Source organism: Empidonax traillii, unplaced genomic scaffold (genome assembly GCF_003031625.1).
Source record: "Empidonax traillii isolate 1590-97213 ecotype Southwest subspecies unplaced genomic scaffold, ASM303162v1 scaffold96:size1206935, whole genome shotgun sequence".
NCBI lineage: Eukaryota > Metazoa > Chordata > Aves > Passeriformes > Tyrannidae > Empidonax > Empidonax traillii.
In genome coordinates this window covers 746281-759284 of record NW_020955289.1, presented here as the reverse complement: position 1 = coordinate 759284, position 13004 = coordinate 746281, and the positions used below count along the sequence as shown (strand labels likewise).

The 13004-nt window shown below is 33.8% G+C and overlaps 1 protein-coding gene across 3 annotated transcripts in view; it reads right to left on the bottom strand.

Moving 5' to 3' along the window:
* TBC1D5 (TBC1 domain family member 5) overlaps window positions 1-13004 on the bottom strand; it is a 287567-nt gene that overhangs the window by 235595 nt on the left and 38968 nt on the right. For 2 of the 3 annotated variants that reach the window (XM_027881828.1, XM_027881830.1), the window contains exon 2: window positions 11402-11556. The exons of the other annotated variant lie outside the window; for it this stretch is intronic. The gene's annotated coding sequence lies outside the window, so the exon portion shown is untranslated. The remainder of the gene's footprint in view (window positions 1-11401; window positions 11557-13004) is intronic. 3 annotated transcript variants of the gene reach the window in all.

The window sequence follows — 13004 nt, the reverse complement described above, 5'->3', positions numbered from 1 at the left end:
CAAAAATGAAAGCTAAATATACTTGAAAATTACCAGCACTTTTCATAATATAAAGACTATTCTCTCTCCCATTATCACTCTTCAAATGATACAGTATGCCTTGATTAGTTGTATCCCAAAGAAGTTTCACCATATACCATACAGATTACTCCAAAGGACACGATACTTCTGCCTTTTCAGAGGGTTTCAATGGATAGATTTATAATAGCATTTTATATATATATATATATACACACACACACATACATATATAAAAAATGTGCTTTAGAAAGACAGGAAAAGAAAACTTTTTCCGAACTGAAAAGATATCATTGCTAACTTTACTTTCCTTGCCCACAATATCACTGATAAGAGTTTATCTATTTTGTTGAGCACAACAAAAAGTTCACCTTTTCAGAGTGTGCTACATGAAGCTTTGCTTGCCTTTTATATAGTAAAGCAATTTTACGGTATTGTGTCACAATGAAGGACAAAGATAAGCCAACTGTTTAGATTCCTCTCCTTTATGTTGTGGCTTTGATCACTAACAATGCTGCATGAACAGCCAACAGAAGGCTGACATTTCATAAAATATGCAGTGATAAAAACTAATACTGTAGCATCTGGGAGCGATATATAAAATGCAGAAATACACCTAATAACTGTGATCTTAAATTACAAGTTACTAAAAGCTAAATAAGAAGCATACCTAAAAGAAAGATTAAGACAGGATTTTTGTGCTTCTGCTCCTAAAAACAAATTTAAAAAAATTAATCCAAGATATGCTATCTATTATTCTTAACAGTTCCTCTGGTTCCCTTGGATCTTAAAAGCAGCCTTGTAGAAGAGTGCTTTTTTGCCGTATCATTAGGTATCAGCATCAGCTAAACACATTATAAGCCTTCTTTGTGCTGTATTAATGTTCTAATGCTTTGTGAAGTCCCCTTTATTGTCTCTTTTAAAATATCAACCACACAAAATACATATAAAACCTGGTGACTGACTCTTCACTGTTACATAAAAAGCTGAAGCTCTATGATGACAAAAATAAGTAAAAATCCTTCCAATAAGCTGCATAAATTAAGTAAATCTCAGAGCAGAAATTACATTATTTCAATTTATTTACCTTAAGAACATTAAGAACCTACAAGACAGGTCACATAAAATGGAGGATTACATCCTAGAAAGCAGTGAATCCCTAAAGAACTTACAAGTCACTGTAAATAACCAAATGCTTTTTTTGCTCTTACTATGTTGCTGTAGCTAAGAAGCTAAAAACAATCCCTGGGTGCATTACAGGGAAATATATGGTAGTACTAAGGACCTGAAATTATCTGCACATATGGCATCACTGGAACACAACAACCGGGCCTGGTATCTTTAATTTAAAAGAAAGTTGAAATTAAAAGGGCCAAAAAAAGGAGTTACAAGAATTACAAACAGGAAATCCTCCTTTTTATCGTGTGTGTGAGAGAGACAGATAGATGGGTAGATTTAGTTTATTTATGATAGATTAGAGATAACCTGATTCAGATCTACAGCTTAGTACATGTGGAAAAGGTATATTAGCCAATAACTCTCTAATCAAGCATAGAAAAAGGACAGCAAGACTGAAGTACTGAAAAACATTATCAGACAAATTTGGTCTAGAAATATAGCATCCCTTTTGCGTCTTAAATATTGAGGTATAGGTGAAGCAATGTTTTTTTGTTTTTTTGGTTTTTTTTTTGCTTAATAATTAATTCTTTACCTTCATTTATATCAAAGATAGAATGGTTAAACAATCAAAATAATCTTTCCTGCACTGAAAGTAGTTTAATATTAAAGAAACTGCAATACTCAATTAAGTTTAAAAGACAGTTTTATACATCAGCTCTATTTTCATTTCTGATTCCATGGGTCATACTTTCATGCAATTCTCAATATAAGAATTTCTTTATCTCATGTAATAAAGGAAAGGGTGCAAGTTACAAGAATATATTATTAGGAAACAAAGTAAGAGTGACTTTTAGGTGGTGCAATAGATTAAGTAACCACTGGTCATCCCCAGGTATATATAAACATTAACATGAAGCTGAAATTCAACAAAAATCAAAGTAACTGCTCCAAATAATTTGAATATAATGATGCAACATCCGCTTATGGTACCATAAAATGGGTAGGACTTCCTCAGCATAGTTTTGAGATCTGGAAAAATACAAGGTCTAAAGATCTAATCATAGCAAGAAAAACAAAATGAATTCAGCTTTTTAGTATTAGGCCCTCATTTAATAAATAGCAGGGGAGAAGAAAGCATGTACGAAATGAAAAAGAATGCAAAGGAAAATCCGTATTTGGTGCCTGAAGGACCATGAAGCATATTTTCGGTCTGAAAACACACACCAAAATTACATTTAAGTACGTGGGAGGCAATTGTCCTTGTGGTTATAATTAGTGTCCGAATTTAGGGACTTCACTGCTTAATGCACACCCACCCGCCTGTTATTCTTACTGTGATTTTTTTATGTCACTTAATGGAGATGAATACTCTTTTCCCACCTCATATTTACATCAAGGCTATTTAATTTCTTTAGGCTGCTATAATAGGTTAAACGGCAGTCTCAGCATCACTCTTCATCTCCCACTGGACAACGAATGGTATTATAAGACTGAGAATAGATGAAGGCATATTTACATTCATAATGTTCTTGACTATAACATTTATGTAAATTATGATTTTATATTTGCAAATACTCTCACTTTCAGTTTCAATGAATACTTTACTACTCTTTCATCACTAACTTTCTATGCACATTACATGGAGAGAAAAACTAATGAAAAATAAAGAAACTAAATGATGTGATCAGAGAGGTACAGATATTCCAGAAAAGGAAAAAACCGCTTTGTTTCTTAATTGATCTTACCCCTCTACAGACAGGGTCTGAACAACACCTCACTGCTCATTCAGAGTGCGTAAAACTTACAAAGGTTTTTCAAAAGCTAACAAAACCAAATTTCACATAATGGCTCGTATTTTAACCCCACCAAAATCTAACAACTCTATTGCTCATGAAAATGCAATTTTTTCCCTAACTGTATAAAAAATAATTTTTCTCTTCATTGACAAAACACCATGGAAACACTACGTTAATTGCAGAACTGCATGTAGAGTTTGGGAACATGTTTACAAATGTTACACAAGAATGAAAGACTCCAAAATATCAAATTTCATTAACTAAGCTACTGCTCCACCAAATGGATAGAATGATTTTAAAATATCCTCAGAGTGGAAAATTAAGTTTTCAGTTAAGAAGAACATTCATCTCTCATACCTATCGTAACACGGACACACTTTACACACAAAGCCTGGGTATTTCTATGCATACATTGTCATAACTTTTCTGTGAAGGTCAGCAAAGTATTTCCTTCAGTTTTATAACATATGAATCTGATTAAAAAAAAAAAAAATCTATGCTTCCAGAATGAAAAACTGGCAAATCAAATTGGTCCAAATATTCTGACACATTTTTAAATGACAAACTTTTTGTGTGTGTTTTGGTATGAGCTTAGTGTGACATTTTCAGATTGTAAATACAAACATATGTAATGAAACAGCTCTCAAACTACCACAGTCTCAGACACATATGTTATTTTTAAAGAGGTGATTCCTTTATACCTGAGAAGCACTGTGAGAATGAAGAAATGTCACACCTCTTAAGGAAGTAAGAAGACTCAGATCAGTTCTGTGAACTGCTGGTTATACATGTTGTTTTTCAAGTTACTCAACAGGTAATCATTAGAAGACTCAAGCTGAATGCATGGACTGTGTATACATTCAAAGAGAAACTCTTTAAAATAGCAGTGAATTTTTATAAAAGAGCAGTGAATTTTCTGGTCTCTCTTACCTTTGTGCCTTGTAATAGAAATGAAATCAACTTCAAGATTATGTTCCCATTTAGCAAGTGGAGGATGTACGGACTCAGACAATGGCCCAAATCATCAGTCTCTTCCATTAAATATCACTGCCCTTTCCACAATTTATCTTTCTGTGTAAAGTAGTTAATTTCCTAAGTTTCTGCTGAATGCCTGGCAAATGGAAGTTCACAGGGGTATCACTGCTACACCAGACCAAAGTATGGCTACCAAACAGGAAACTCTTCCTCTCAGCACCCTACAAATACTATGAAAATGGAAAGTTACTTTGTGGGACTTCTAACAGCAAAACCTTAATGGATGTTGAGAAGACCTTCCCAAAGTCATAGAGTGAGTTTGTACAGGAAACAGTGAAATCAATCTGATACCACTCCCTAGTATTCGCTACAGAGAAAATACCGAATCCCTAAACTAATCTCAAATAAATTACAGAACTTAAAATAGTCACAAGAAACACGATGCTGAAAACTATTTTAATACTAACATAGTCTTATGTGCAGCTTTTATGGCAATTCTTGAAGGAAGCTTGCATATGAATTCTTCTCTTCCTGCATTTTAATTCTGCCCACTAATGATATATATAAGAAAGAAATTACATCAGAAATGTTAAGAAAATTACACTAGCCAAATTTTCTTTTCTAAGAATTTAGAAGCATAAGGCAGATCCCTGTGTAGAGTAAAAATGTCATGAATGAGGAAATCTACTGAATACCACAACTTTCTTTTTTATGTGAAATAAGTAATCTTTTTCATAATGTGTTTAATACACTATCCTTTGGAATTAGAATAAGATTTTCCATAAGAAGAGAATAGTATTTATTCTTGTCTGTTACATATCTTTGCTAAGAACTAAACATGAAAGTAAAACAAAACATGATTGTTTCCCCCTAAAATGCTACAAAACCACACAGCTTTCATAACTATAGTTTTCATGCACAAAAATAACCAAAATTTCATTCACCATTTACATTTCATTCATAAAAGTGCATTTAGTTAGTGAAATTAATATGGATATACCATTAGTCACTCACTATTCATCTAGCTGGTCACTACTGACCTGAAGCAAACTTTCACATTATAAAATATTCTCATTTGGAGCAGTAGATCATGACATAACTAGATACTGATTCACAATTTAAACATTTAGCCATTTCCTCTGCTTTTGTCAAAACTTACTTTTTACACAGTGAATGTCTTTTTAAAAGTTTTGAAGCCAAAATCAGATTGAAGGTATTGTACTGTATGACTTTTCTGTTATAAAAAAACAAACCAAACCAAACCCACCCAACCCCAAACTATTTCACCTAAATTCCCATTATTTTCAAGTAGCTATATTCCTACTGAGAAAATCCAGCAACAGTCTGACAACTCAGAAAAGTACTCCTGCATTTCCTTTAAGTTAAATACTTTCTAAAGTCAGAGTCTAAATGACCAAAAAGAAACTAAGTGCAATCTGTGCTTTCAAGAGCAATGTGTAGTTAAGGTCTCCCAACCATTTACTCAGGAAGACATACTGTTGCTTCTGGATTTTAAATTAATTAAAATCACTTCCCTGTCAGATGGTATGAATGTCTCCAAGCAAAAGAGTCTTGATCTACTTTTTGTTGTTACATTTTATGGGAAGAATACATTCACCTAAAAAGGATAGCATTTTCTTCCTTTTCTACCCCCTACTCCCCTCTTGACAAATGATAGAGAATAACAATTTTTTCTCTGAACCAGCCTGGATCCTACTATAAAGTATATTTCTGGATTTTAAAATAATCTAGATTAATATGCTAAAATAAATTTTGAACATATATAATATAGAGAAATTCTTGCAACTAACCTACAATCCCTTGCAAAAGATGAGAAATTTTGGCAAGTTCAAAGATACAAGAGCAAAGATTCTGATTGCGCTTTTCTATGTCCTTAAGGCATGTATGCTCCTGAACAACTACGATAAAACAACATTCAACCATTTTTTTTAAATCTAGTTGAACCACTCGTGCCAGAATCAATTCTTATTAAACTAATGCTTATGAGAAAAGATCTTACAGGATGAGATATATAATATCGAGAAAACTACTGCAAAAGTTGGTGGCAAGATTTTAACTCTCCTTTAGAAAGTATAAATCTGTAGAAACATTATGTTCTTAAAGAAAGTGTTTAATATGAAATCACATTCTGTACATCATTCAATACAACCTTGAACAAAACCACATTAAGTGACTCAGAAAGTTCTGAGTTTTATGTAAGTTCCACCTTAATTTATCCAAATACAACAGAGCACTGAGAACACAGAATAACTTCTGACCATCGTGGCCTCTATTACCGTGAAGAAATGTATAAAGTTCTATATTTAATATATGTGTTAACTGAATAAATAGCACTCAGCAATGTGTGGAGGGTCTAAAATTAGTAGGCAGTTGGTCCTCACTGTCACTTTAATTTGGCTTTATTCATCTGCTTTCCATCTGATTACAAATGCTGGCCAGTCACATACAACTGAGAAATGCTGTTGCCTGCATTGCAGATCAGTCTTTAATACTGGACTCCAACTGCCCATGGTTGGCATCTACACTGGTACCTGTCAGTATCATTCAGCATATTTAAATCCATATATCTTAAAAGAAAAACCAACTAAAATTCTGTGAACTTCCTTTAAAATTTGTCCTAGAAGCAAAGCACTCTAAGTCCCACAGAATTTCTTGAGGAGGAGGAAAAGGAAACAAAAGAAAGCCAAGGATAGACATGAAATAGCATCCTTTCCCTTCAAGGTAAGTTACAGACAATATTTCAGACTTTTTTTTTTTGTTCTTAACATTTTACTGAACATTATCACGCCTCCAAACACATCAGAGACAACTGTCTGTGATTGTCACATTTATGGTAAGAGGATCACTTCAAAAACACTGAAACATTATTACAATCTTGTTTTTAAGTACACAACACTGGCAACATGTTTGGGTTTTTTTTTTCTTTTCATGCAGATATACTTAAGGCTGCCACTTCTAATCCTTTAAGCACAATTTTAACAAATGTTTTTTAACAAATTCTCATTAGCATTTATGATCATCTAAGGCAGCAGTCATTTCTTACTGAAAACAAAAGAAAAAACTACAAACTAAACTCTTTTCACCAGGTTCAAGTGATACAACTTGTTACCACTGCAATGCTTCTGAAAAAGTTTGAAAGTGAACAAAATGCAGAGTAAACGTAATATAATGAAACTGTGTAAGAGACATGCATAAGTATGGTAAGCAGATAACCACAAAGGCAAGAAGTTGTTGTCCTCAAGTAGCATCACAGACAGGTTTGTGTTGGAAAGGGCCTTTAAAGAATACCCAGTTCAATCTCCTGTCATGGATGCAATGTGGGATATCTTCCACTAGACCAGGTTGCTCAAAGTCCCATCCAAGCTAGCCTTGAACACTTCCAGGGATGGGGCATCTGCAGTTTCTCTGGGCAACCTGTTTCTGTGTATTGACACCCTTATAGTAAAGAACTTCTTCCTTAGATTTCACCTAAATATACCATCTTTTACTTGTAAACCAAAGGCCCCACTCAAAAGTCTTCCCCCATCTTCATTATAAACCCACTTAAAGTATTGAAAGGCGGCGGGAAGCTCTCCATTAGTACTGGGATTTCCAACTAGCAAGGCTGGTTTCCTGGATAAAATGAACTATAAAGCAGACACCAAATACAATGAAAAAAGCTCTGCCAGATCTGGCTGGGCTCTATCCAAGTCCAGCTCAGGCTTTAGAGCCATGCTGCCCAAAAGAAGGCTCAGGAGGCGAATGGGGCAACTTGCCAGGGGCAGGGGCAGGGGAGATGCAGTGCACAAAGAGCACTGCCAGAGGCAAACTGAACTAACAAGAATCTGAAGCAGCACCAATTTTGCCAAGTGAGGCCAAGCTACACAAAACAGATAAATTTAACATGGTACAAAGAGGAAAGAAAAGGATGTTTGATGAAAATGGCCTAACAGCACACAGTGCTGCTAGTCCTCAATAGGAGAATCTGACAGCTACTTAAAAAAAAGCCACAGTAATTACTGGTCCTGAGTTGATATTATGTACCCTAATGGGGAACTGATATAACTTGATTTTAGTGCTTTGCAAAGTAACTCTTTATCCTGGACCTGTTCTTTCATTCTTTGAAGATGCATACCCTGCAAGTTCTGCTACATCTGAGAGAAAAAGTCCTTATCTTACGGGTCTCTCTCTCTAGCCAATCTCTGCAATACAGTCATAAATTTAACACTAGAGCATGGACTACCAACACTGTAGGAACAGCAACAACAGAAACACTGCAATGAAGGCTGGTTGGGTTTTTTAAATACTTAAATGTTCTGCTCATACAGATGTGTGATGACCTCCGTGAGCTGCGTAACAGTGTAACAAATGGGTAATTCACTTGCTCCACAAACCACAGATTACTGTAGTATTTAAGAAAACATGCCATCTGTAATATAGTTGCAAATCACCAGTGCTTTTTAGACTGGTATAGAAGTTTACTTAAAGAAGTAATTGACAAATTATAAAATACTATTCTAGAGCCTGTCAGAAAATACATAAACTCAAAGATTTCTTCTTCAAAGTATAAACACTTTCTGCAGTATTTAATAACCGACAAAAAACCCAGTTTATTTTTCTTGATGCTTTATAACCCAGTTTATAAAACAAAGACTTTAGAATCAGGCTGAAAGCCAACAATTATCAACTATTATATGGGATTTAATTACTCCCTAAGTCAAAGGAACTACGTTTAAAGCTATATACTACTTCAGTTTCCTACTAAATCACTTCAATAGTGAAACTTACTTGACCAGTTTCTTTATTATGTCAACATAAAAAGATTTGAAACACAAGAAATCAAGAAGTATTAAGTGAAAGCAATCTTGGAGAACACTGGAAAAATTTCAAGAAAGCATAACTACAGGAAAACAAATAACTGGCATTTACAAATATTTTGTCTTTGGGGAAATTATCTGTCTTAAATGTAGGTTTAAAAAATTAGGAATAATAAGGAAAGTACACTAAATGAACATTATCACTTTCCCACCAAAGAATTCTTAACATGATTTAATTCGAAGTCTACAAAATCTAGTGTACCAGCCCTAAAAGAACTGTGCGAAGCTTACTAGGAAGCAAGCACAGATTTATCATTTTAATCAAATTATACATGTTTGAAATACTAGGGTTCCTCAAAAACATCAACTGCATGTTCTTTTCTAAATTGGCATTATGCACTGCTTTCTTTCATGAAATTTCTATGTTCTTGTTTTCCTAAGAAGAGCTGTAAGAGGGGAAACTGTCATGGACAGAGGAAATTCACAGTTTGGCAAATGGGGGATGGGGGAGGAAAAAAATGCACTTTTGCACTCTATTTGAATCATGAAGACAGAACAGACAATTTCCTTTTCCTTTCTTCCCTTCTCAGCCAACAAGAAGCACCAGATCTGCTGACTATATGGATACTGCCTTACTGCATGGCTAAGAAAATCAAGTGATGTAATGGAAGTTAAGAGCAGCAGGCAAAGCTTCAAGTTTGCATCTCATGTATCAAGCCTTGCCTATAGTCTGGTCTACCACTGAACAAGCATAATACCTCTGCTGAAAAGGAGAGATATCTGGCAGGTTACATGGAAACCCCTTCTGCCTGAAGCCAGCCTTCTTCACCAGTCTGAATGCAACCTCCAACACTCGGAGTGATAGAGGACGGAAGCATCACACTACTGAATTTGGCTCACTTTGAAGTCACTGTGAGGTAAAAGCCAAGTTTGTCAAAAGCCTTAATACCTAAAGATCTCCCCAGGCTTGTTCAGGAGTGTATAAGGCTTGTCTTATTTTAAAAGTACATTGAGCTGCACATTCAAAAGCTGCGAAGGCAATTTTCAACAATTTTGACTAGTTTTTGAAAGACACAGATCCTCTAGTAATAGGAAAGAAAGCTATTTTTAATAAGTTTTCCTAAGCAAAAAAAAAAAAAAAAAAAAAAAAAAAAAAAAAAAAAAAAAAAAAAAAAAAAAAAAAAAAAAAAAAAAAAAAAAAAAAAAAAAAAAAAAAAAAAAAAAAAAAAAAAAAAAAAAAAAAAAAAAAAGGACATTCCTAAAATTAGGAGGATCAGTAAAATCAGTTCATGAGACTTACTTACTTACTATAGCATTATCATGCCATTTTTTAATTTCCCAGAGTTGGATACAATGAAAAACCATCTTGACATAACCTATAACAAGCAGTCTAAACACTTGAAAATGGTAAAATGATATAATCACACATGCACATACAAAAAGACTAAGCCACCAAAAGCCCAAGTCTTTATTTCTCAACTCTTTTGACAGTTCCAAAATCCAGGCACACATCCAGAAGAACTTTCTGCCCCACGTCTGGTCAGTAAAGAAATTGAGGTTAACCTTTAATTTTTAATGTCACCTGCAGCCAGTGACTGCTTTTTCTAATGCAAGTGACAGATAAACAGCAAAACACTCCCAAGATGATACACAAAGCACCACATACCATAAGTGCATTTTTATTTTTATACCAACTCAATTTCTCAAATGGATAACCAATGTTCCTACTAATTTACATTAAGAATTGAGCGAGGCATGAAAATTGTTCTGATGCATAGGCTCTATTTCTTTAATGTACTGCATAGTGTTCTGTATTTTACTGCAACACTGGAAAATCCTAACTACACTTAAAAGGTACAGAAACTACACATACAAAAACACAAGCCCATATACGTCTTAAAAAATCACTTCAGAAAGAGTTTTAAATTATCTAGAGAGCAGGAAGGAAAAATAATTAAAGTCACTGATGGAAGTCAGTAAAAGCAAAAAAATTGTTCCTATTAAAATGAATTTTCTGACCTTTAATTACTTGAACTAGTATTTTTCTAAAAACCAATACTAGTACTTTAAATCTACATTGCTAGGATTTCAACTTTATAATTCCTTTAGACAATTCAATACTATCACCGTAACATTTGCAAAGTAATTCCAAACTAAACAGAGGGAATATGGCAAATTGAGGTAATATAGTCTAGCTATTTAAGGCCAAATTGGCAAGTCTTTAACAGTAAACACTGTATCATTACTAAACACTGCCATGTTGTTAATGTAAGGAGAGGTTTAAATTAGAGAGTGAATTGCCCCTTCAGGTCGGGACTTAGGGCATATTATGGGAGAAAGTGAAGAAAAGCTCCCACTGACACTGTCTGTGTTTCACCAGTTCTGTGGGAAGCAGACTGCAATACAGTTATCTGTCACTTTTAAAATCAAATACTACAGTCAGTGTTTTCACTTGCCTTTTAAAATTTAACGTAGTGAACTGGGGAGAAAAGAACCCGTGTTCGTAAAGTAAGATTTCTTTTGATAGAGAAAGCATATCGAAAATAATTTTTGGACAACTGCAGGAGACACATCACGACCATCATTTTTATAAATGTTAAATGTGTAACTATGACATTAATGATAATGAGGCAAACTCAATTTGCTTTTTAAAAAAATATAAAAACTTTAACTCACACAGCAGTGGGTGCTCAAACACAAAGGAGACAGTTGTCTTAAGAAGAATATTCTCTGCACATTCAACAGTTAAGCAGTGTTGGGATATGGCCCAGCCACCAGGAACAATGAGGAAGCTGGAGTAGCAGTCCCAGTACCAGACTCCTCGAACTGACCTTCAGATAGAGAATAAAGACACTTGTTGAAAAAATGCTCAAAATATTTTTAGGTTTTGTTTCATCTCATAGGATTCCTAAGCCACTGGATTTCTTCTGGACATTTCAGTAGGACAAAAACAAAACTGACTGAAACTAGGTTTAGTTTTTAAGTCAAATAAGTATTTCACACAGTCATCTATCAGGAGATATAGAAACAACATGGAAAATAAGCCCATGTGGTTCAATTTATTTATCTTTACGATGACAATAATGGTAGAGACAACTCTAACAACTTTAGCATTATGAAGACTTCAGAATTCAATATGAAATTTTTATCAGCATGCAATTCTTGGCTGTTTCTCAGCATTACTTCCAATTTATCCTCCTATGATTGAACTTCTTAAGACCATGTATCTTACAAATTTCAGTAATTTGATATTGCTGGATCTATTTCTATAAAGTTGTTAATTCATTATTAACAAGACCCCCAAAAATCGTATAGGGTTCAACAACACACTACACTGGTTATAAACAAACTAAAAATGTTAAAAGCTATGGTTCTAAGAGAAATTTAACAAATGAAATTCCAGCAACTGAACAGACATCTTTTACTAACTCTCTTTTAACTGTTCAAAAATGTACTTGTAAATCATGAAAAAAAAAATTTAAAACCTCTCTTCAAAACATGTTAGTGCAGAATTTTTCAACTACTATGAGACAATTAAACATAACAATAGATAAATTGATATTTCAAAATAATTTTTCCTATTATAAATATACAAAGTTAATAGTATGGAATTGGAAATACCATTTTCTCTTCTTGAAAAGCTGGTACTTCCCTGTTTCTGCAGTGTTCCCATCAAAAAACATAAGAACACAACCACCTAGACACATTTCATAACAAAAAGTCCTAAATGACACTGATTTTGCAGGTAAATACCCAAATAGCTCCTGAAATCTGACCACTGTTGTCAGATTAGAGTGTAATCTGACAGTGTAATATTACACTGTTGTAATATTTAGAAATATACTGTGAAAAACATACTCACTGAGGAAATAAATTTAGGGATTTCTTTTTTCTAGAAATTAAATACAATTGTCTACTCTTGAGTATATTAAACAGTTCCAACCAAATAGTGTGGGTTTTTTTGTAATTTGAATTAGCATCCTAGTTGCAACATACTAGCATATAAATGTATTTTTATTCTAGAGCATACTTTGAGTTATTAAGCCTGGCATTAAATTTTGTAACAAGATGTAATATATCTAATTCAAGAGGGCTCACAGTATTCCTGTATTACTTATTAATATGTTAAGTGAATGTTTGGACAATTGATTTCAACTTCGTTTTGTGAGTAAAACATGTGACAAATACAATTCTCAAATTACATAGTCCATTTGTCATAACTACCGTTCTTTCTAGTTTCTATAGGTGTTAACAAATTAGGTAAAAAAAAGCCACACTG